The sequence below is a fragment of the Canis lupus genome, chromosome 15, assembly GCF_048164855.1.
Source record: "Canis lupus baileyi chromosome 15, mCanLup2.hap1, whole genome shotgun sequence".
Taxonomy (NCBI): domain Eukaryota; kingdom Metazoa; phylum Chordata; class Mammalia; order Carnivora; family Canidae; genus Canis; species Canis lupus.
Window position 1 is genome coordinate 23476037 of NC_132852.1, and position 21469 is coordinate 23497505.

General features: G+C 34.5%; 1 long non-coding RNA gene across 3 annotated transcripts in view; it reads right to left on the reverse strand.

Moving 5' to 3' along the window:
* Positions 1 to 21469, reverse strand: part of LOC140605497 (uncharacterized) — a 109304-nt gene that overhangs the window by 48383 nt on the left and 39452 nt on the right. For 2 of the 3 annotated variants that reach the window (XR_012008149.1, XR_012008147.1), the window contains exons 3-4: positions 17463 to 17548; positions 6971 to 7177 (exon numbers count right to left, since the gene is read on the reverse strand). This is a non-coding gene — a long non-coding RNA (uncharacterized lncRNA). The remainder of the gene's footprint in view (positions 1 to 6970; positions 7178 to 17462; positions 17549 to 21469) is intronic. The other variant, XR_012008148.1, reaches the window with a different exon arrangement.

The following is a 21469-nucleotide window of genomic DNA, read 5'->3' on the forward strand; positions in this document are numbered from 1 at the left end:
AAGGTGAGGTTAGAATATGGTGACTAACTTGCTGTATATCATGTGGCTTGTAAACAATGGAAACTCTTTATATGTGAAATGTGGTGGCATTGATGCCAAAGGCCATTTTGATAATTTTATTATTGAAGTATCTCAAGAAGGTATGAGAGGCTAGCAATTAATTTGCACCCATTGTACTAAAAGTTTTAACAATAATATTATAGTATTCTCTCATTACAATCTTCTGAGAAAAGGGTGCTATTATTTTTCTCTATTATGAAACTGAGGCTCAATTAAATTAAATAATTTGCTCAGAATCACACAACCTATAAATTATGAAGCAGGTATTTAAACCCAGCATCACCTGTTTTCAAACTCCATGTATTTGGCATTATATCAAATATTGGCATTTTCTTTGCATTCAGTCACTTGAGACAATAACCACCAACCCTTGTGTCCAGCAAAAAAAATGATAATCTTATCTGTATTTTCATACAATGTCATTCCTTTTTGAAATATTATTTCTTGAATAAGGAATACATTTGATCTGGCTGTTACATTTCCAAGTGGAAAATGCTTTCTGATTAAAATATGTGGTAGATCTTATTCACTAAGGCTTATGGTACAGCTTATTCATTGTCATGCTTGCTTTTCTTATATACTTATGCATATGCTACTCATAGATCATGTACCTTGTCTGTAGTAAATTGGAACCTTCAAGTTTGGGGACCATAGGAACAAAAACTCACCAGGATTTGAGCTGGAATGGAAGAAGTATAGGGGGACATTATTCAATTCTAGTTTTCAGTGCATTGTTTGGATATTTAAAGCAATTTAATCCTGAGGATTATTCCCATGAAGAAATATATTTACCCTTCTTCTAGCTTTTTCACATAGGAAGCCTGCAGAATTAATGCAGTTTATTTTGGTAGACATCAAACTTTTACCAGGTGCTTCCTCCCTCTGAATCATAGGTGTAGTCCTTAAAAGAAATCTAAATTGTGTTCCCTTCACTTTGGCAGCATTTTAGTACAGGTGGAAAGATAAATATAAAATTATAAAATATATTCTGATGATAATAAGAAGGATGGAAGATTAAGTAACCGATTAATTTGGAGCCAATTTAGTTGGGCAAGATTTGATAGAAGAAATGGGATTTGAACTGAGTGGATATGGGGGTAATTTCACTGCAGGAGATATGGTGAGATCAAATTGGAAGAGTGTTCAGTGTAGGGTGAAGAGAATGTGCTTTATTCCAAAGCAAATAAAAATGGATAGTAGACTTCTGAGCAAGAGAAACAATTTTATACAAGTCATATTTAAGTAAGATTTAGTATGGCAGTCTTACGTTTAGTGAGTTGTGTCAAGGAGAGTTTATGAGCAAAGGAAATGCTATTGTAGCCATCCGGATGTCAAGGGATGAGGTATGGTGTGGAGTAGGCAATGGAATGGAGAAGGAAAATAGACTAAGGATGAAGAGGGATAGAGAATTCATGAATGGATGATGACAGGTAAATACATACACACATACATAGTTTTATTTTTTTTATTTTTTATTTTTTTATTTATGATAGTCACAGAGAGAGAGAGAGAGAGGCAGAGACACAGGCAGAGGGAGAAGCAGGCTCCATGCACCGGGAGCCCGACGTGGGATTCGATCCCGGGTCTCCAGGATCGCGCCCTGGGCCAAAGGCAGGCGCCAAACCGCTGCGCCACCCAGGGATCCCCATACATAGTTTTATATTAATTAAGGCAAACATAAAGATATCGTAAAAAATTAAACCCTTAAAATATAGTGGTTTAAAACAAGTAGGAGAACATTTTTGGTTTTATGTGAGTATGGTGGGCTTGCCAGGCTCTCTTGACTAATGAGAAGTAGTTTCCTTACTACTTCCCACTCTGCCTTCCTTTCCTTTATTTTCTGTGTCTGATTGTGTCTACTTTCTCTCCTTGGTGAGGGGTCTGAGGGGAGCGTGGCCAGGTCAAGAAATTTCCTTTTTAGTCAGTGAAGCAATGTCCCTCAACATATCTACATCAATCCATAAGTCCAAATGCTGTCACATGGCCATGCCTGGCTGCCAGGAAGCCCAAGCTTTGGCATCTTTGCACTTAGATGATCACTACCATTTTGCTTCTCTAAACCTTGATATCTCTATTGGTGAATCGGTGTTTATATATTTCCTAAGTTTGTCATAAGGAATATTTAAGATTATTTTATTTTATTTTATTTTATTTATTTTATTTTATTTTATTATTTTATTTTTATTTATTTTGGGGAAGAGAGCACAAATGCGAGTGGGGGGAGGGGCAGAAGATGCGAATCTCAAGGCTGACTCCCCTAAGAGTATGCAAGGCTTGATCCCAGGACTCAGGAGATCATGACCTAAACTGAAAGAGATGCCTAACCAACTGAGCCACCCAGGCAACCCTGAGATAATTATTTTAAAGATGATTATTAAAATTTTGAAATGTACAAATATATTATTACTGATGTTTTAACACACAGTGAGAGAAACAAAATATAAAGCAAAATATAAATTAGTGGAAACCAGGAAAAAGCAAAACTGCCTTTTGATCACTTTTTTAAATTTTAAGGATAATTTATTATCAGCTACCCGAAGCTATCACTACCCATTCATTTCCTAAGAATCAGTCTAACATGTTTAAGAAAAAGTAAGTGAAAAAAATTCTTCAATGCAGGATATTAGTTGTTTTAAAAGGTGTGGCTTTGAATTTTAGGGAGTGGTATTAATAATATTGAGTGCCTTTGATTCAAGTGTACTTTGCAAACATCCTGTAAAATGCAGTCTCTGCCCCAGGTTTGCCTCATTCACTTCTTTAAGTAAAGCTTTCTCAGGGGAGATAATGCAGTAGCAGTTAACATTAAAAAGCAACACTGAACAACTGTAGCAGAAAGGACATAAAAAAGGCATATCCATTTGAAATTCCAAAAAGGATTATGTAAGCATTTTATGTGCTTTTCCCATCTTTGTAGATCATTTAATTTTTAATGGCTACAAATTTTTTGCATCTTGGTATTTGAATTATAGATTCAGGTAATTAAATATATTCTGAAAATAAAATTTAGCAATTCCAAAATATTTATCTATTGGACTTAATGTGTGTGTTTGTATTGTGTGTGTGTGTGTTGTATGGTCAACCAATTTACTTATTTTTTGACAAGAATAAGGCATCATTAAAAATCATCTTTGCAAAACAAAATTATCTTTGCAGTTACCTGGGACAACACATTTGATTATATTCAAGGTGAATGTTTTTATTTATTTTTAATTCATCTCTTGTCTCTGTAGGAAAATAGTAATCTCTTTGATGGCAGGAAATAATCAAGTCATTGGTTTCTCTTTGTGTCAAGAAAATAAGAGGTGCTCCATAAAGCCTTCCTTTATTTTTAAAGTATTTAATAGTATAGAATGCATAGAAAACTGATATCTGAAGACATGCTTCAGATCTATTGGAAGTCAAGATATAGGGAACAAAACCCCATTAAGGCTAAACATTGATAAAAGCTGGAATATAAAATTAAACAAAAGCCACAGTGACAGGAGTTGATAGTAAAAGACATCAAAGGCAAGTAGACATAATTTATAAACAGTAAATTTATAAACATAGTAAAATTTTAAAGAAACAAAGAGTTGAGATGGCCTATAAGAAGCTGGCTGAACTTGTCTAACAATAACTGATAATGAGAAGCTTCAGGACTGTAAAGAGTATGTCAGCACATCAGGGTTTTGAAAAAGCTGGTGGCATGAAATCATCCCCAAGTTTCAAAGGAAAGATAAGTAAGGAAATTTATGGTTTTGAACAAATATTTGTTTATTAATTTTTTCCTTATTTTGAAGGCTGGTAATTAGTTGATGATATGTGTAATATTCCTATAAAATATACATCTTAATCATGAGGGAGGTTTTTCGTTTTATGAGTGTAAGGAGAAAGGTTTAAGTCTTAGGGTGACCCTGGTTCATATTTGGGCTTTTCCCCTTGTGCTGCCTGTATACTTCAGGCAAATTTGTTGTGTTTTGTTTTTATTTTTTTAATCTCAAAGTCTTGATTTTCCAGTGTTTGAAAAACAAATGATAATATCATTAGTTGTAAGTGAACTGACATATAAAGTATCTTACAATGTGCCTGGCATATAATAAGCTCTCATGATAAGGGAAAAAAGAAAGAACAATAGAGTAGTTGTGGAAAATGATAAAGCACTACTGCTTAGACCTGGTGATAAAACAAATGTTCATCAGTGTATTAAGTACATATTAAGTAGCTGTTCAGCACTGGATGAAGACATTCCCTCATTATTCATTCAGCAAATGTTCATTTAGGGCCTCCTTTCTGCTAGGCACTGGTGCTGCTAATAGAGCAGGGGAGTCCTCATTATTTAAGGAGATTCACAACCAGGTGGGGTGGAGGTTCAACTGTGAATACATAACACATGCCCTCGATGAGACGTCTAGCAGAATTCTCTTACCTCTGGTTCTGTATCAGGGTATACAGAATATATATATTCTGATATATCAGGGAAATTATTTTCAAGTGAATGAATGCTAGCCATGAAAAGGGATTACAACAACAACACAAAAGTCATAAATTTCTTTGAGGGCAGATACTTTGGTAGACTCAGGTGTTCTCTGTATGCCATAATGTCTTTGAAATGCATTACTCAGAGAAGTAACAACTACAAATAACTTTAGGTAAGTGCAATTGTAAGTTCAACAGTATACTTCACCCCAATTTTTAAGCAAATGCTTTTTCAGAACTTAAAATGCTACATATGGTAGGTCAGATGATAAATTTGGCCTATTTATACATTCTTGATTCTTAGCAATCAGAGGTTGATACAAATGGAAGCACTGCGGATGTTCTATAATTCATGATTTCTCTGGTGAGATTAACAGTATCTCAAGACTGACACTGGCATGGGATGGTAAAAGTTTTTCATTATTTTGTCATATTTTTGCATTATATATACATTTTAATTCTTCATTGAATGCTGCTAGTACTCTGCTAAATAGAAAGTCACAATGCTATCAGTGAACATGTGGTTTGACCTTATGTATTGTTGTCAGCTAGAAGTAGACATGTTACAAAGGTTATAAGAATAAATACCTATAAATATAGTTATAAGAGGTGGATTATGAAACACATATAATAAGTTAAAAATAAGAAACCAGAGATGCCAAAGATGCTAATAGTAATTAAAGTGGGAATATTATTTCAGACGGAATATTGGTATGCAAAATTTTATATACCTGGATTTGTGGGTTATGAAACAGGGACATGAATTTGGGTCCATGCTTCATGGTCAAAACACATATGGAAGAAGTGGAGTTACCAAATAATATATATATATATAGTTGATAAAGTTAAATACCACTTCTTATGGGAAAGCACACTTCCTGGCCCCAGAAATGAGGAAAAGTAGCTCCTGTGGCTTATCCCTGAACATTCAATGAGTTCTATTATCAGACAATAAAGATATACAAATATTTGTTATAGTTTCTTTCAAAAGAAGCTGAAAGTTCCATGTTAAAATACAAGTCAGTGTCAATACAAATATATGTATATGTAATTCAGTGAAAATCCTACAGAGTCAAGTAAACTGTGTGTAAGGAGTCTAGCTCTTCTTATAGAGGGAAAAATCTAGATTCACTAGCATGGAAGCCTATATATGATTCAGATCATTGTGTTTTTTTTTTTAAATGTATCCAGACTTTTTATAAGAACTAGACCTTGATTTTTTCAATATGATTTGGTGGACCATCGGTATAGAATCCCCCTTTAGACAAAGCTGAGATTCTCTGGGTCTGTCTCTTTTTGAATATGGCCATGACCTAAATCTTGGAGAAAGAGCAGAGAGATAGCCTGAAGTCCTTTCCCCACTTCAGAGTACTGGGAATTTCAAATGTCCTGACACAGGGCCACCAGGAGAGCAAAAGTGATGCCATATCACTTCTCTCCTCACGTATCTTGCTTTTTCACCCAACTGAATTTTCTCAAAGTAATTTTGCTTCTAAGTATTTTGTTAATTGTAGTATTAGGACTACTACTTGGAATAAGATGTGCACTTCATAGCATGGTTGTGAAAATGACGGTAAAATCATATATGCAGAGAACCAGTACAGAGTCCAGCACAGGAATTCCCATGTTTGTCTGCACTTTGGAATACTCAAGGAGTTTTGAAAAAGACTGAGGCTGCATTTCACTTACAGAGATGATGATTTAATTAGTTTGGGGTGTGGCCTGGGCTTTGGAAGTTTAGAAAGGTCTCTAAGTAATTCTTAAGTGCACAGGAATATGGGAATCACTGACCTAGCACCTAGTAAATGTCCCTCAGGTTACCTCTTCCTACTGGTATACTTTGATGAAGGCTGTGGTACTGTAGGCATCACAGGCTAATTTTAATTTCCCAGATGTGTATTCAATGTTACAGCAGATGCCATATAAAATGACAGTTTTGTATTTTTGTTTAAGGTGAAAACTTAAATTACAGCATACATTTTTTTTCAAAGTACCATAAAAATGTATTGTGCAATGTACACTACTAATCATATCTTTTTCTCCATGGGAGTAAAAAAAAAAAAAAAAAAAAAAAGCAAATCATGAGTCCAGCAATTATGGGCAGTTCAAGAGCTGACTTTGCACAATGTCAACATGTTAAAAGATGTGCTGAGGCATTCAGTCATGATTTGCAAGTCAGCAAACAGTGATATAGCAGCTGCTTTCTAGGTGGAGACAACTGTAGCTCATTTTCACCCTCAGGGAATCTACGTGTTTAACTCATTTCCTGTTGTAAATGTGAAAATGTTCATTAGATTAAAAAAAGCATAGTCTCTTGCCATGAACATAAAGTTGATGAGAATTAACTGATTAAGAACATGAATGCACTGGTTTACCCTAAATAATCTATGGGGCTCAAGCAAGAATAGATTCAAAGGGGTTCAAATTCAAAGGCAATTTTAAGAAGTCTTCTTACCCAAATCCTCTCAATCTGTGGAGGAGGAATCCCTTTATCACAGGTATCTGCAACTTTTCCAGGGTCATACGAAGATCTAGTAGGAGAATACAAAGTTCATTTCTTCCATCTTCCAAACCATTAAACTCTTTTGATTATATGATGCTGACTTCCTGGAAAATGAGCTGCATGGGATGCCAAAGCTTAATATAGTTCAAATCGAGATTCCTTTAAATAGAGAAGAAAGTGAGCTCATTAAGATGGTGTCAAAGCAAAACTTGCCCTGACAAGGTTAAACAGGCAACAGAAACTTTATTCAAAGCAACTGCAAAGAGGAGAAAGAAGAGAACTAAGTCTGAGCTCAATTCTGCTGAAACTGAGGGTAGAGGGTAGGTGTGAATGGTGGGTGCGTCTGTGTGTGTTGGCTGAGAAGAACACAAGCCATGTGTGTTTGCTTCTGGGCCCTGCTCAAAAGAAAAGTAAATGTTCTCTGGTAGTTCTGCAACTCCAGAAAGTTCCCACCAGTTAGGCACCTACTCTCCCACAGAGACTAGAAAAGGGTACTGTCTTTCTTGATGTTTCCTTTCAAAGTAGTGACTCCTAGATCTTTGAGAAAGATATCCCTGGATTGTATAACTGGCAAAGAACATTTTAAAAGATTTAAACCTCAAAAGGACAAAGAAAGAATGGACAGAAGGTAACATAATTAGTTAATTAATTAAAATAAATTAAAACTTTTTTAAAAAAGAGGCTGAATAAAAAAAGAAAAAGAGGCTGAATTATACATTTAAGATCTAACATCTTTCCATTACCTTGACTCTTGAATAAAATATATTTGTTACTCCTGCTGAAATACAATGGGCAATTACAAATTTTCTTTTTTTTTTTTAATTATTTTTTTAAATTTTTATTTATTTATGATAGTCACACAGAGAGAGAGAGAGAGAGAGAGAGAATGGCAGAGACACAGGCAGAGGGAGAAGCAGGCTCCATGCACCGGGAGCTCGACGCGGGACTCGATCCCAGGTCTCCAGGATCGCGCCCTGGGCCAAAGGCAGGCACTAAACCGCTGCGCCACCCAGGGATCCCCAATTACAAATTTTCTAAGAGTAAATGTTCTAAGAAAAGGCAGATCAAGAACCAGAGTAAGGAAGAAGACTGTCTGAAGTTTAGTCAAGCCAAGACAAAAGTTGAAGACATTTTGTTCAGAAAAAAAATTCCCATTTTCATTCTAGGTGACATTTTGTATTTTTAACTCTATTTACCTCTATTTTATTTGATTTTCACATCAAATTATGAATTTGCAGGAAGAAAAATAGTACTTATTTGGTAGGTTAGAGTATTGAGGCACAAGGATATTAACAATCTTAGTAAGTCTCAAAATTGATAAATGGCAGAGGCAGAAGCACTGATGGCCACTCCAAACCCACTAACTAGAAGTTCTCACAGTAGCCAAAGATACTGTTGGTAATTTTAGGCATTTACTGTCGCTGGTATCTGAGTAAAATATGGCTTATTAGCATGCCAGGCAAATTGAATCCTAGCATTAGGTTGCCACAGTTGCTGAAAATGACCTCAAAAGTATTATCTAGATCTCATTTATCCAATATGGTAGTCACTAGCCATATGTTGCTACTGAGCATTTAAAAAGTAACTGGTCTGATTGAAATATGCTGTAAATATTTTATAGGTACTGGAATTTGAAGACTTAGTATGAAACAAAGAATATAAAATATATTATTAATGTTTCTTTTTTATTGAATCAATGTTAAAATGATAATGTTTTGGATATAGTGAGGCAAATTAATTATAACATTAAAATTAATTTTGCCAATTTCTTTTTGCATTTTTAATCTTCCTACTATAAAATTAAAAATTCCATATGTGGCTCATATTCTATTTATATTGGACAATGCTGATTTAGGAAATAAATATTTTAAAAATTAAGGTTTGTCATACACAATTGCTTAGAATTTGAATAACAAATTAAATGATCTTGTGACTATTTTGGAAGCTGTGGCACTGATAGTCCATTTAAATGAAAATAGCAATTTATGTTTGTACTTAAAGAAAAACTATGAAAAAAGTAAAGTTAGTTTGAAACCCTTGGGTATCTTGAAATCAATTTTTAGTGGAAGCACATTGATAAAATGATTCAAAAAATGTTACACATATAAAAGGAGAGTTCAGGAAAGGGTGGCAGGAAGATCTGATGTAGTTACACAAAGCCATATACCAAGGAAACATTATGTACACAAAGCAGCTGTGTAAGTGCCTCAGAACATTCATTCTTTAGTGCCAGATGTAAGCAAGGTTCTCTGTAAAATCATATGAGAGCTGCAAAGATGAGAAATACATAGTCCACACTACTCTAAAGTTTTAGATTCTTGTTTCACACATGTGATTTTAACCAAGATAGTGACAGAGACACCAAAGCATGTGCATGTTAAATAAATTACTACTTGATACATCAGTCATTTTAACATCTGTTAGACATGATACTCTTGTACCCGCATAAAAAATAAGTCTATAAAATTGACAATCTTGACTCTATCTTCAACTGACAATTGACTCCATCTTCAGCTGATGGCCAAAATGGAGTAAAATGAACCAAATTTATCATGTTACTTGAAGCAACAAGAATAATGGACAAATATATAAAACAACAGTTTTCAAGTCACTGTGCAGCAAGCAATGACAATGATTCTGGGAGATGTGAAGCCAAAGAAGTATGCTTTATGATGAGCTCAACTATGTTCCTTGAGAGAGTGCCCAGGCCATAAAGCTGGCAGTGCAATTTAAAGGACCCCTTCTATTCCCTGGAAAAAAAAGAAGTAGAGCTTAGAGTTCCACTTTACAATTCATTCTATGAGGTCCATAATAACCTGAATTCAAACACAGATAAAGGTGCTTTGGGAAGAGGAAGCTACAAAGCATATACATCATGGAAATAGATACAGAAACTCTAAACAGCAAATAGCACCCAACAACATATAAAAATGATAAGGTTTCATGAGCCAGTAGGATTTATCTCAGGAATGCAAGAGACTGGGTTAACATTTGTAAATCAATGTAATTTACTACACTGCCAAAATAGTGTAATATATCAGAAAGAGCATTTGACAAAATTCAACATTTATTTCTGATAAAACTCTCAGCAAACTAGGAATAGAAGTGAACTTTTTAAAATGATAGGGAATGCTTATGAAAACTATCAGCTATTATCATGGTTAACGTTGGAAGACTTAATGCTCTTCCCTTAAAATGAGTCATAAAACAAAGATATTTGTTCTGGCTACAAAATATTCTTTCGCTACTATACCAGAGGTATTAGCCAGTAAAATAAAGCAGGAAAAAAATCAAAAAGGCATTCTCTGAAAAAGGACATTAAATTGACATTAAAGATGACGTGACCGTCCAAGTGGATAATTAAATGGAGTCTTTAAAACGGCGATCAGAACTAACAATCACAAGGTTTCAAGATAAAAAAAAAAAATCAACATACAAAATCAAAAGTACTTTTTGGGGTGCTTGGGTGGCCCAGTTAATTAAGCATTGGCACTTGGTTTCAGCTCAGGTCATGATCTCAGGGTTGTGAGTTGGAGCCTGTGTGGGGCTCTGTCCTATGTGAGGAGTCTGCTTGAAATTCTCTCCCTCTTCTTCCACCTCTGCCTTTATCATAGACCACCTGTGAAGTCTAAAACTATAAAAAACTTCTAAAGGAAACCGTAGGGGGGAAGAAACCAAGCCTTTCAGCAAAGTTGTTTTTTTAACACCAAAAGCACAATCCTATCAAAAAGCAAGTTAATATACTGGATTTCATCAAGTCTGAAACATTTCTGCTCTTCCAAAGATAGTGTTAAAGAGGATTAAAAAAGAAGCCAGAGTAGGTGAAAATAATTTAGAAATCATATATAAATTAAAGCACTTGTATCAGATTATCAGATTATGTAAATAATTCTTAGAAATCAATAATGACAAAAGAAACAACCTAATTAAAAATGAGCAAATTATTTGAATAGTCATTTCACCAAATAAGATATAGGGATGAGAAGCAAACTCAGGAAAAGATGCTCAACATCATTAGTTATTAAGAAAATATGAATTAAACCAGTAATGAGATATCATTATACATCTATTAGAATGACTAAAATTAAAATGATCTTACCAAGTTTTGCAGTGAGTGTGGAAGAGAATGAAAAAGGATAAAACCACTGCAGAATATAGTTTGACAGTTTCTTAAAGTTGAAATATACATCTATCATTTTGGTCTTACATATTTAACCAATATATATGAAAAACTTCTATCCATACAGAGACTTGTATGTGAATGTCCATGTCATCTTATTTATGACAGCCCCAAACTGAAAATAATCCAAATGTCCATCATTGTGTAATGGATTAAAAGAAAAACAAATGTGCTACATCATACAATGGAATACTACTTAGCAACAACAACAACAAAAGAATACACAAGTCATGGAGGCTGCAACATGGATGAATTAAATATAATCATGCTAGGTGAAATAAGTGAGATTTTTAAATTTTTTATTTATTTATTTTTTTAAAGATTTTATTTATTTATTCATGAGAGACACAGAGAGAGAGAGAGGGAGAGGTAGAGACACAGGCAGAGGCAGAAGCAGGCTCCATGCAGGGTGCCTGATGTGGGACTCGATCCCGAGTCTCCAGAATCATGCCCTGGACTAAAGGCAGTGCTAAACCACTGAGCAACAACCAAATCAGAAGTGAGATTTTTTTTAAAGGTTTTATTTATTAATGAGAGAGAGAGAGCATCCAAGCAGGACAGAGGCAGAAGCAGACTCCCCACTGAGCAGGAAGCCCAATATGGGGCTCCATCCCAGGACCCCAGGATCATGACCTGAGCCAAAGGTAGAGGCTTAACCTAGTGAGCCACCCAGGTGCCCAAGACTTTTTTAAAGTACGTTCTGTATGATTCCATTTATATGAAACAAATAAAAAAGGCAAACTAACCTATGATCATCATAAAGTAGGGTAAAAAGTTGCCTCGAGACAATGGTTGGGGGATTGGTAAAAAGAGAAAGGCATTACAAAGGGTCAAGAAAAAATATTTTGAGGTGATGGATACATTCATTATTTAGATTGCAATGATAGTATTATAGTTGTATAAAAATGTCAAAACTTATCAAATTATCCACTTTAAATATGTGCTATTTGTGTCAATTACAACTCAATAAAGCTTTTAAAAAATGAGAGAGTAAATGTTTGAGTGTGCAGTTGTGGGATCCAGATACAGTAGGGTGTCACAACACAATTATTGCACAATTTCCCAGAAATTTAATATCTCATAGACATCCAAATTTAATAGTATTTCTTAATAACAACATACATTGCAAATTGTGGAAAAAAAAAACATTGGATTTTAAAACACAATACATTCCATTGTTTTTATTTGGAAAAGGGCAAGAAATCTAATTTTACTGGATTTGAATTAATTGGGTCATAGTTCTCAATGGCTTTACATCTTTCTCAGCCTGTCATACTTGCCAAAAAACACAATAGTGTTAATAGCACAATGATTTAAATTTTCGCATAAAGCCGATATAGATGTTATAATGGGGGGAAATATTCATTTATTTCTGCAATTCACAATTCCATCTTTTATTTACACAGGAAAATATTATTGTGGGAACTAGCCCAAATGAAAAGTAATCCAGGTCATTAAAAGAATTGATTCAGAACTTCATAAAATTTGAAAACCTTAGCCATTAATTATTACGGATAATTTATGTACAAGTGAAGTCATAAAATATTTCTTCTGTTCAGATTGCCTTCTCAAATACCAAAACTAACCAGGTATTTTTTCTAGCTTTTGAATACTTATATTAGAAATCATACTCTCAAGGCAGCCATAATTAAACCTACTCCCTAATGACAATGTTATATTCCATAACTGTTTATGTTCCACTTTTCTGTGTTTGTGCAATCGTCTGCACAAACATATTCCATAGCTCTGAGCCCCTCCATTTTAATTATCCATTGACTGGTCTATCTTACCCATTTTACTTTTAATACCCTAAGAGAATGTAATGTGATATCTTCACATCATCCTAATCTAGGATCTACTATATGATGTTTGATAAAATGTTAAGTAAATTGATCAGTTTAGGGAGTATATCCCTGGTTTACAGAAAATCCTGACAAATCCTTTTTTTCTATATCCATCTTTTCCTAGTGTCTACTCTGTAAATCTATGTTATTAAGCTTACATAAAATGCTGGGGTTCTAAATGTTCCCAGCTGATCTATTCAAGTGATTTTAATCAATCTGTTGCAAAAATCATAATAGGAACTACAATTATGTCGTATACTATATGTTTGATAGTATCAAGATGAGGTACTACAAATTGCTTGAATAAATCAAATGAAAGAGCCATATGGAGTGTAGATTCTGATAGTAATTCAATCACTAAATTAGAGCGACACATTCATTCTAACCAATCTGATAAGACACCAAAATTGGTACATTTTATTCTCGTGCTTATTATACAGCCATGCCCAGATCGGGCTCAATAAATTCTACTTGGATTAAATTCTGTACAAGATGGGCACATTGCATTGCCTGTTCATTTAATTCAAACAAATGCTTACTGGACACTTTTTATTTGAAAATAATTTCCCAGTGGAGAGCTGTATAATTGGAGTGACTGGCTTTGGAGTGGGGCTGCAGGGGTTGCTCAGTTATCTGGCTATAAACATGCAGATTTAGGCACAGATCATTTTTCATCAACATTTTATTCCAAGTATTTCTTGAGTATTTACTTTGTGAAAATTCTGTTCTAGTTCTTGGAAATAAATGGCAAATGAAACCAAGCGCTATTCTTTTCTTTATGGAGTTTACAGATATCAATCAATAATATAAACCAGGGGAGAAAGTTCAGTTGTGACAAGTGCCTTAAACAAGAGGTAAGCCTACTAGAGGAGCCCATGATTGAGGCATTTGAACTATACAGGGAAGTTAGGAAAGGCTTCTCTGAAAAAGTGATAATTAAGCTGAGATTGGAAGAACAGAAATAGAAATTAACTAGGAAAAGAGGAAAGACATTACTCCAGGCAAAGGAAACAGAAGGCTTGCAGGTGTGTGGGGAGGAAGCCCTGTAGTAAGGATGACCAAACGAAGGCCAACACATCTGTAGAAATGTAGTAGAAGGAACCCCTGAGAAATAAATGAATAAGGCTTTCTTTTTATTGCAAAACAAGGCCAGCCTTTTAGTGTTGTTGAAGAATGGAGAATAGATTGGGTGGGATGAAGTGGAAGCACAGTCAGTTGTAAAGCCATTGTCATCAACCAGATGAGAGATGATTGAATGTCGAGCCAGCCTGGTGGTAGTAGAGGGGGAGAGAATGAATAGATTGGAAATAAATGTAAGAGTTCAAGTGCAATGAAGAGTGAATTGAATAAGATGGGGGTTTACAAAATTTTGGATTTGTACAACTAGATAAATGATGCTTTATAATTCACTGAGATGTGAAATGCTCAAAATGGCCAATGTTGTCTGAGTGATGTGAGGTGGAAGAGGATGGTGCATTCCTCTTTAGATGTATTGAGTTTGAGATGCCTTTTTGGATTAAAAATTGATGTCAACGACTGGATATGGAAGTCTGGAGCTCAAAGGAAAGTTAGAAAGAGTTATGAGTGTTCTTTATTTAAGTGATAAGACAGAGGTGTGGATGAGCTCATCCAAGAAGAAAATAAAGAATGAGTGAGATAAGATGAAGATGGAAATAAAAAAAAAAGTAATGTAAAATGAGAATCTGTGTGCATATATTCAGCAGATAGAAGAGAGAGACTCTATAACTTTCCCCTCAAACTGTGGTCAGTGTACCAGTGATGTTGCCAAGGAATTTTCAATCAAATATCACAGGAGGCCTGCATCTTAAGATATCTAGATGATATGAAGGTATATTAAAGTTTGGGAAGAACAACTCTTGCTGAATTCTTTTCTGAGAATTGTTCTGAACTGAAGGGAACTACTCTTCCTGGGGGTAGCTACCACTGAAAGTAAGGTCATAAAAACTGTTCTCTTTGCTTCAGTTCCGGACAGTGTTTTGGAGCCATCCCATATCCAGAGCTTCCGGTGGGATTGGCTGAGTTAGAATTTTCCCTCTGCCCAGTCTTGCCTTTTGTACTCCTTGTAAGAATTTGCCTCAGAGTTTGCCACAGTGTGATTCCCACATGCAAATCTCTAGATCAGAATCTGTTTTTCAGGGATCTTGTTAGCAAAATCATCTCCACAGAAATATGAAGCTTAAAAAGGTCTAGGCAGGGCATCTGTCTGATTTCTCATGATGAGAAAGTTTTCCTCTCCATAAGTGAGCCTTCTCTATGGGGAGTAAGAAATGAACAACAAAGTTGTATGTCAAGGCACTATCTTGGTTCCATGTCTTATATGTGTCTCTACTTTAATCTGTTTGGTAATGCAATCTCGTGCCATCAGGCTAAGCCAGGGTGGAAAGATTGGATTTGATGACCAAGCAGTCACTGTGGTGACCGCATCACAAAATGAAAAAGTGGGCAGAAAGAGGTTTCATTTAAACCAAGCCTTTCAATTTACAGATATGTATGGCTTATTCTATTTCTTTAATTCAGACTTAAAAGATAAATTTATTTATTCCTATAATTTTCCATAGGACTTAACGAAGAGTTTTACTTACTCTTGTACCCTTATAGGATCCATGTGCTATTGTTTTAGGGACTTTGAACAACTTGGACAAATATTTTTTTTTAAATCTGGGATAAAAAGAATTGGTTAGGTGAAAATTTTGGTTTTAGAATGCACTAGGAAGAAATTAATAAATTTGATGGAAAGTTTGGAACTGCAATGAGTGATCTCTGTGAGAGAGGAGTAAGCATTATCTTAAAATAGTGGACTTTGAGAAAGGCTACAAAGAAAAAACTGCCTGCAAGTATTTTCCCTACATTTCCTTAAAATTTAATGATTAGCAATTAATTTCCTGAAATTAGCTTGAATTTCAAAAGAATACTATTTGAAAACTTAAAAATGAATTTTTACCTTATTGGATAGCTCCCACTTTTTGGAATTGTTACTAAGTTACCAGTTTACTTCCATTTTGGCATATATATTCATTCATTTATTCATTCAATGCATATTTACTGAGGACCCAGTATTTGCCTTCCACTGTGGTAAGCCTTCCTACTTAATGTGCTTCTTCCCTAGCAGCATTAATTATAATTTAAATTAAATAAATGTGTGCACTTTGGTCTTAGTGAAGGAATATAAGGAAAAATGTTTTCAAAACCATGCCACAGAGTGAATATCCCTGGAATTATGTATTACATGTTACTGCAAGTGATTCTGAGCAGCCACTAGGCAGCCAAAGACTCTAGAACCTGGTAACCAGAAGTTAGCAAAGGATAAAGGGCTATGTGGGATGATGGAAGTCAAAAGAGACAGACTTATAATCATAATCATAGGATTTTTGTAATTAGAAGAGGATTCAGAGATATTTATTTTTTGGATAATCAAACTAAGATACAGATAAATGAAGATGCTTGGAAAACCCAAATGATGCCATTTAGTTCAGAAATGGAATGAAATGCATAAATCAAGACTTTCAGTCCAAGAATTTTTCCCCTTTGTTACCTTGTTACCTCCTCTTTCACGATGTCACCTAGAGCAAGCCCTGAGGAAACCTACGTTTTACTAGAACAGGGCTAATCCCCTATTGCCAGTGACATTTTGTATGGATTTTCTTTTTTTCATGGCTGCAACAGAAGAGAACAAACCATTCTCACAGTATATGGCAGAAATTATTCAAGCTCTTTTGTTCTGCATATCTCATATCTGACAAATTTCTCTATGTGGGACACTTGCCCAAGTGCAAACATCATTTGTGGCATGGTACCTCTATTATGTTTAAACATACTGTTTAAACAATTATCTTTGTGCCAACCTTTCACATAAAATCCAATTGATCTGGCATTTACTTAAGTGACTAATGATTGTGTTGCTATTTTTATTCAGGTACTATGTCAAATATACCAAAATGAATTTTCCATATCTTCAAATTGAAAATACTTTCATATTTTACCACTAAAGTACAGAGAAACCAATAAATGCTCAAACTGGATAACACTGTGTATTTTTTAAATTAGAATTTGGGAAACTTTTCTACAATTTTTTTTTATCTGTACATAAAAGTAGAATGCTAATTTATTTTTGTTGAGTGAATGACAGATCATTAATTGTATAGATATGTATGTAATGGACCTTGATCTGATTTTTTGTTTTAGTATTCCTTGGTAGGATGGGTAATGGCCATTACACTTGAGACAATATGTCTTTTCTGGATCAATATGTTAAAATACGTTAAAAATAAAAATATATAAGCTATTGTCTATATAAGAAACCGTCATTCCTTGAGGGGAAGAGAGACTGAGGAAAACAAATCAGAAGCTGATAGACATAATAATTTATAAAGAATTTAGGGAAGGAAGTAATGAAACAAACCATCTTTTTCTTCTCCCCTTTTTCTTGTCCTTCCTGCTGTCCTATAGTTAGAGAATGCTTGTTAGCTGGTCTTGAGAATTTGCAGACTAATTGGAGAGAGAAATATACAATAAATTAAGTAAAGGATGATGTAATAAATGCTCTACAAGAATGGGTAAGAAAAGCATTTAGAAATACAAATAAATTATGAAATAGATTGGCTTACTCCTTTCCGAGTATGGTTTGGGCCTTACTGCCATGCACACTGAGGACCAGCTGCCATGTTCTGCATGGTACAGTCTTATACCACCCACCCACTTTTACTTGTGAAATTATTTTCTCTCTGCTCTTGCTCCTTTTGTGATAACAGACTAATATACATTCTATTCCTCTGAAGTCACTCTGTGGTTTCCTTGTTTGAATGTGGAAGCTGACATATTTTCCAAAACATTTGAGAGAAGTTCACTGTTCCTACAGTCGACAACCAGTCAGTAGGTGGTCCATTTGAATCTGTGCTAGTTCTTAGGATTGAAAGAAATTTACCAACTGATAAAAATATTGAGAAAAGGAAAATGATGGAGCAGGAAAGGTCAGCAGATTGTTTAAACTCATTAGCCGACGAAAAGTACCCACAGATTAAAAGGCATAATTCAGTGCACTTCAGGCACCATTGAAGCATTGATCCAGACTCTGCTGCTAGAACTTACAGTTAAAATGGTGAGCACGTAAAAGGACATCCTCAGATATGCAATAATGCAGTCTCTTCTTTAGTAAAATCTAAAATTGGCTTTGCAATTTCCACTTGGATTTGTCTGTGTGTATATGTATGTTCACCATTTCCTTGTGGTTGGAAGACAAAATTCCCCATTCTCCTCTGAGTGGATGCAATTGTACTTTCAGCAGCTACGTAGTTCTGTGTACATAGCACTGAACCAACCGCAGGGTGTGTAATTCTCATTATTAATTTCTGTAATTGATATGGTACACAACGACAACTACAGAATGATGCTGTATAAATAGGCTTCTTTGGATATTTCTTTCACAGCTCAGAAGTAGTTCAGTATTTATGGTCGCTGACCCATCACATAATGTATTGCATTAAGACTTGACTATTTCACATTGGTGTTTTAGTAATGTTCAAACTCATAAGACAGAGACGGATTAATTTTCCTCACACTTCTGGAACTACCACAGAATCCTTAGCCCAGTAATGTTACTATTGGAGCTGTTCAAGAGAAAAATGAAGCTGTTCAAGATGTAAAATGAAGATTGCATTCTTCAGTTGCTCGTGGTAGAGTGAAACAGAGAGTCCTACTTTTGGAACTTCTAGTATATTTAAATCTGACTGCTCACATTTTCTTAGAACCATTGCATGGTAGATGTTAGTTTCTGCTCTCAGCAGTGCTCCTTTAGTACAGTTCCTAAGGCCATTAAAGAAAACTGGGGGAAACAACTTGTGTTATATGGTATCTTAATCCCTGGTTCAAAATAAAATGATCCAGCCAAGCAAATCATGGCATTTTATTGTAATGGCCACTGATACATATGTCATAGTAATTAAAAGTATATATTTTAGTACCTTTTACAGAAAAAAAAATACTATGTCCTCTTTCAAAAAACTCTGGTAAAAAATGTTATTTATGGATATATAAGTTAATATCCTAAAAAAGCTTTATGGAAAAATTTTTACCAAATGTACACATATGTATTTCATAATATACATAAAATATTCCACGTGAAAGACACATGGAATATTACCCAACATTATTACAAAATATCACACATTACATGTGAAATACATGTTACACATGTATGTCATTATTTTTACAATCTGAACAATCTTTTTGCTTCTTGGTGTTATGTGACTGATCTGGTAGCAAAGTAAAAGTAAAGGTTATTGAAATGGCAGCATGAGCTCTGTAATAAAGAGCAGTTAGAAAACTTTTGATTGGTTGCTAAGTTCTACGGTGTTCAGTAAAAACTGGCATTTCCTTCAGGGTGTAATATAAGACCAGGGAAAGCTAATTACCTGCTTCCTGCATTTTGCTTCTACTCTTCTTTTTTAAAAACAAGGCAGTGGCTCTTCTTTCTTAAAGACTACTCTTTTTTAAAGGTTTTATGCATTTATTTTGACAGAGAGCAAGTGAGAGAGAGGGAGCATGAGCAGGGGGAGGGGAAGAGGGAGAAGCAGACTCCCTGCTGAGTAGAGGCCTGATGTGGAACTCGATCCCAGGACCCTGGGATCATGACCTGAGCTGAAAGCAGATGCATAACCAACTGAGCCACCCAGGCACCCTTAAAGACTACTTTCAAATACAACCAGGTAGATGGTAAAGATAATGATATACCAAGCAGTAAGATTAAAAAGTGAATAATCATATAGAATCTTTTTTTCAGGTCCATTGACTGTTTCTTACACATATATTTTAATACTCAATTTTAAAATTAAAAATATAATAGATAAACATGTGAAACCCACATTTGGTAGTCTTTAACAGATTATGAATCTTTAAAATGTAATGTAAGAACAATTTGTTCTGAATTCTGTTTTGCTCTGACTCATGTTTTGCTCTAGAATATAGATGCATAGTAATGAACCGAAGTGTCCAATGACATTGCTTTTTGTTTTTGTTTAATAGTTTTCACATGATCTCATTTAGCTTTTCCAATAACACTTTTATGCGATTAGTATCATTTCCCTTATTTCCTCATCTGTAATCAAAGGTAAATGACACTAATCGGATAAAAGTGTTACTGGAAAAATGACACTGCTTTTTGCTGCTGTGAGTAGATATTCAACAGAAGAAATTAAAAGCCCATATGGAAATATCAGATTTTTAAAAAAATAGACACCTGCAATAGCTGCTGTTAAATCACTTATTCTACTCTTCTGTATTTTTAAAATAAACTTGAGGGTATTATGCTGAGTGAAATAAGTCAATCAGAGAAAGATAATTGTCATATGGCTTAACTCATATGTAGAATATAAGAAATAGTGAAAGGGCCCATAAGGGAAGGGATGGGGAAGTGAATGGCAAAAAATTAGAGAGGAAGACAAAACATGAGAGACTTCTAAATCTGGGAAACAAAGTGTTGCAGAAGGGGACGTACATGGGGGAATAGGGTAACTGGGTGATGGGCATTAAGGAGAGCACATGATGAGATGAGCACTAGGTGTTATACTATATGTTGGCAAATTGAATTTAAATAAAATTAAATTTTAAAAATAAATTCATTTATATTACTAAGAAAAGATTATGTCACACATATTGTAAGCAATATTAGACTTATTAATTTGAGGGTTACTTCATATAACCTTAAAAACTTACAGATATCTTTGGAAAATTTAGAGCCTGTTATTTTTGAGTCTTTTTGTCTCACTCCTACAGAACCAAAATTAATATGCTGGACAACAAACAAAGAAAACAATATTATCACCAGTTATAAAGGAGTCATGAATATGTAGTCTAAATTCAATTGCACCTCCATTGTGTCACTATAGAACTGATTTTCCAATGAAATATCATGTCCATGTGTCCCTAGGTGAACAACTGATATCTATTAAACATCTGAAACATTTAAGACTTTGTGTTTTCATATTTTGATTGTATTATTGAGAAGAAAAGGCATTGCAATCTACTGGTTAATGTATATAGTTGAGAGTAGTGTTTACTTAAAGTGTATAGTATGTTTGCATATCATAATGAAGAAGAAAATGTTTGCTGCACCTATGTAGTAGAGGTTTATAATATCCTGCTAATTATGTTCAAACATGTTAGAAAATATTCAAAGTAATGGAAAGATTAAGAAATTTTACAGCAAACCAGTATATGTAACATCTAGATTCTGAAATTAACATCTTGCAATCATTGTCTTATCACCTAAGGATCCATTTACACAACTTTCTACTTCTCCAACCTTGGAATTTTCACACATTTCAAAATAAGTTACAGATATTGGCATGCTTCTTGCTAAATATTTCAGCATATACATTATAGAGTTCAATATTGTTTAGTTTTTGTGCTTTT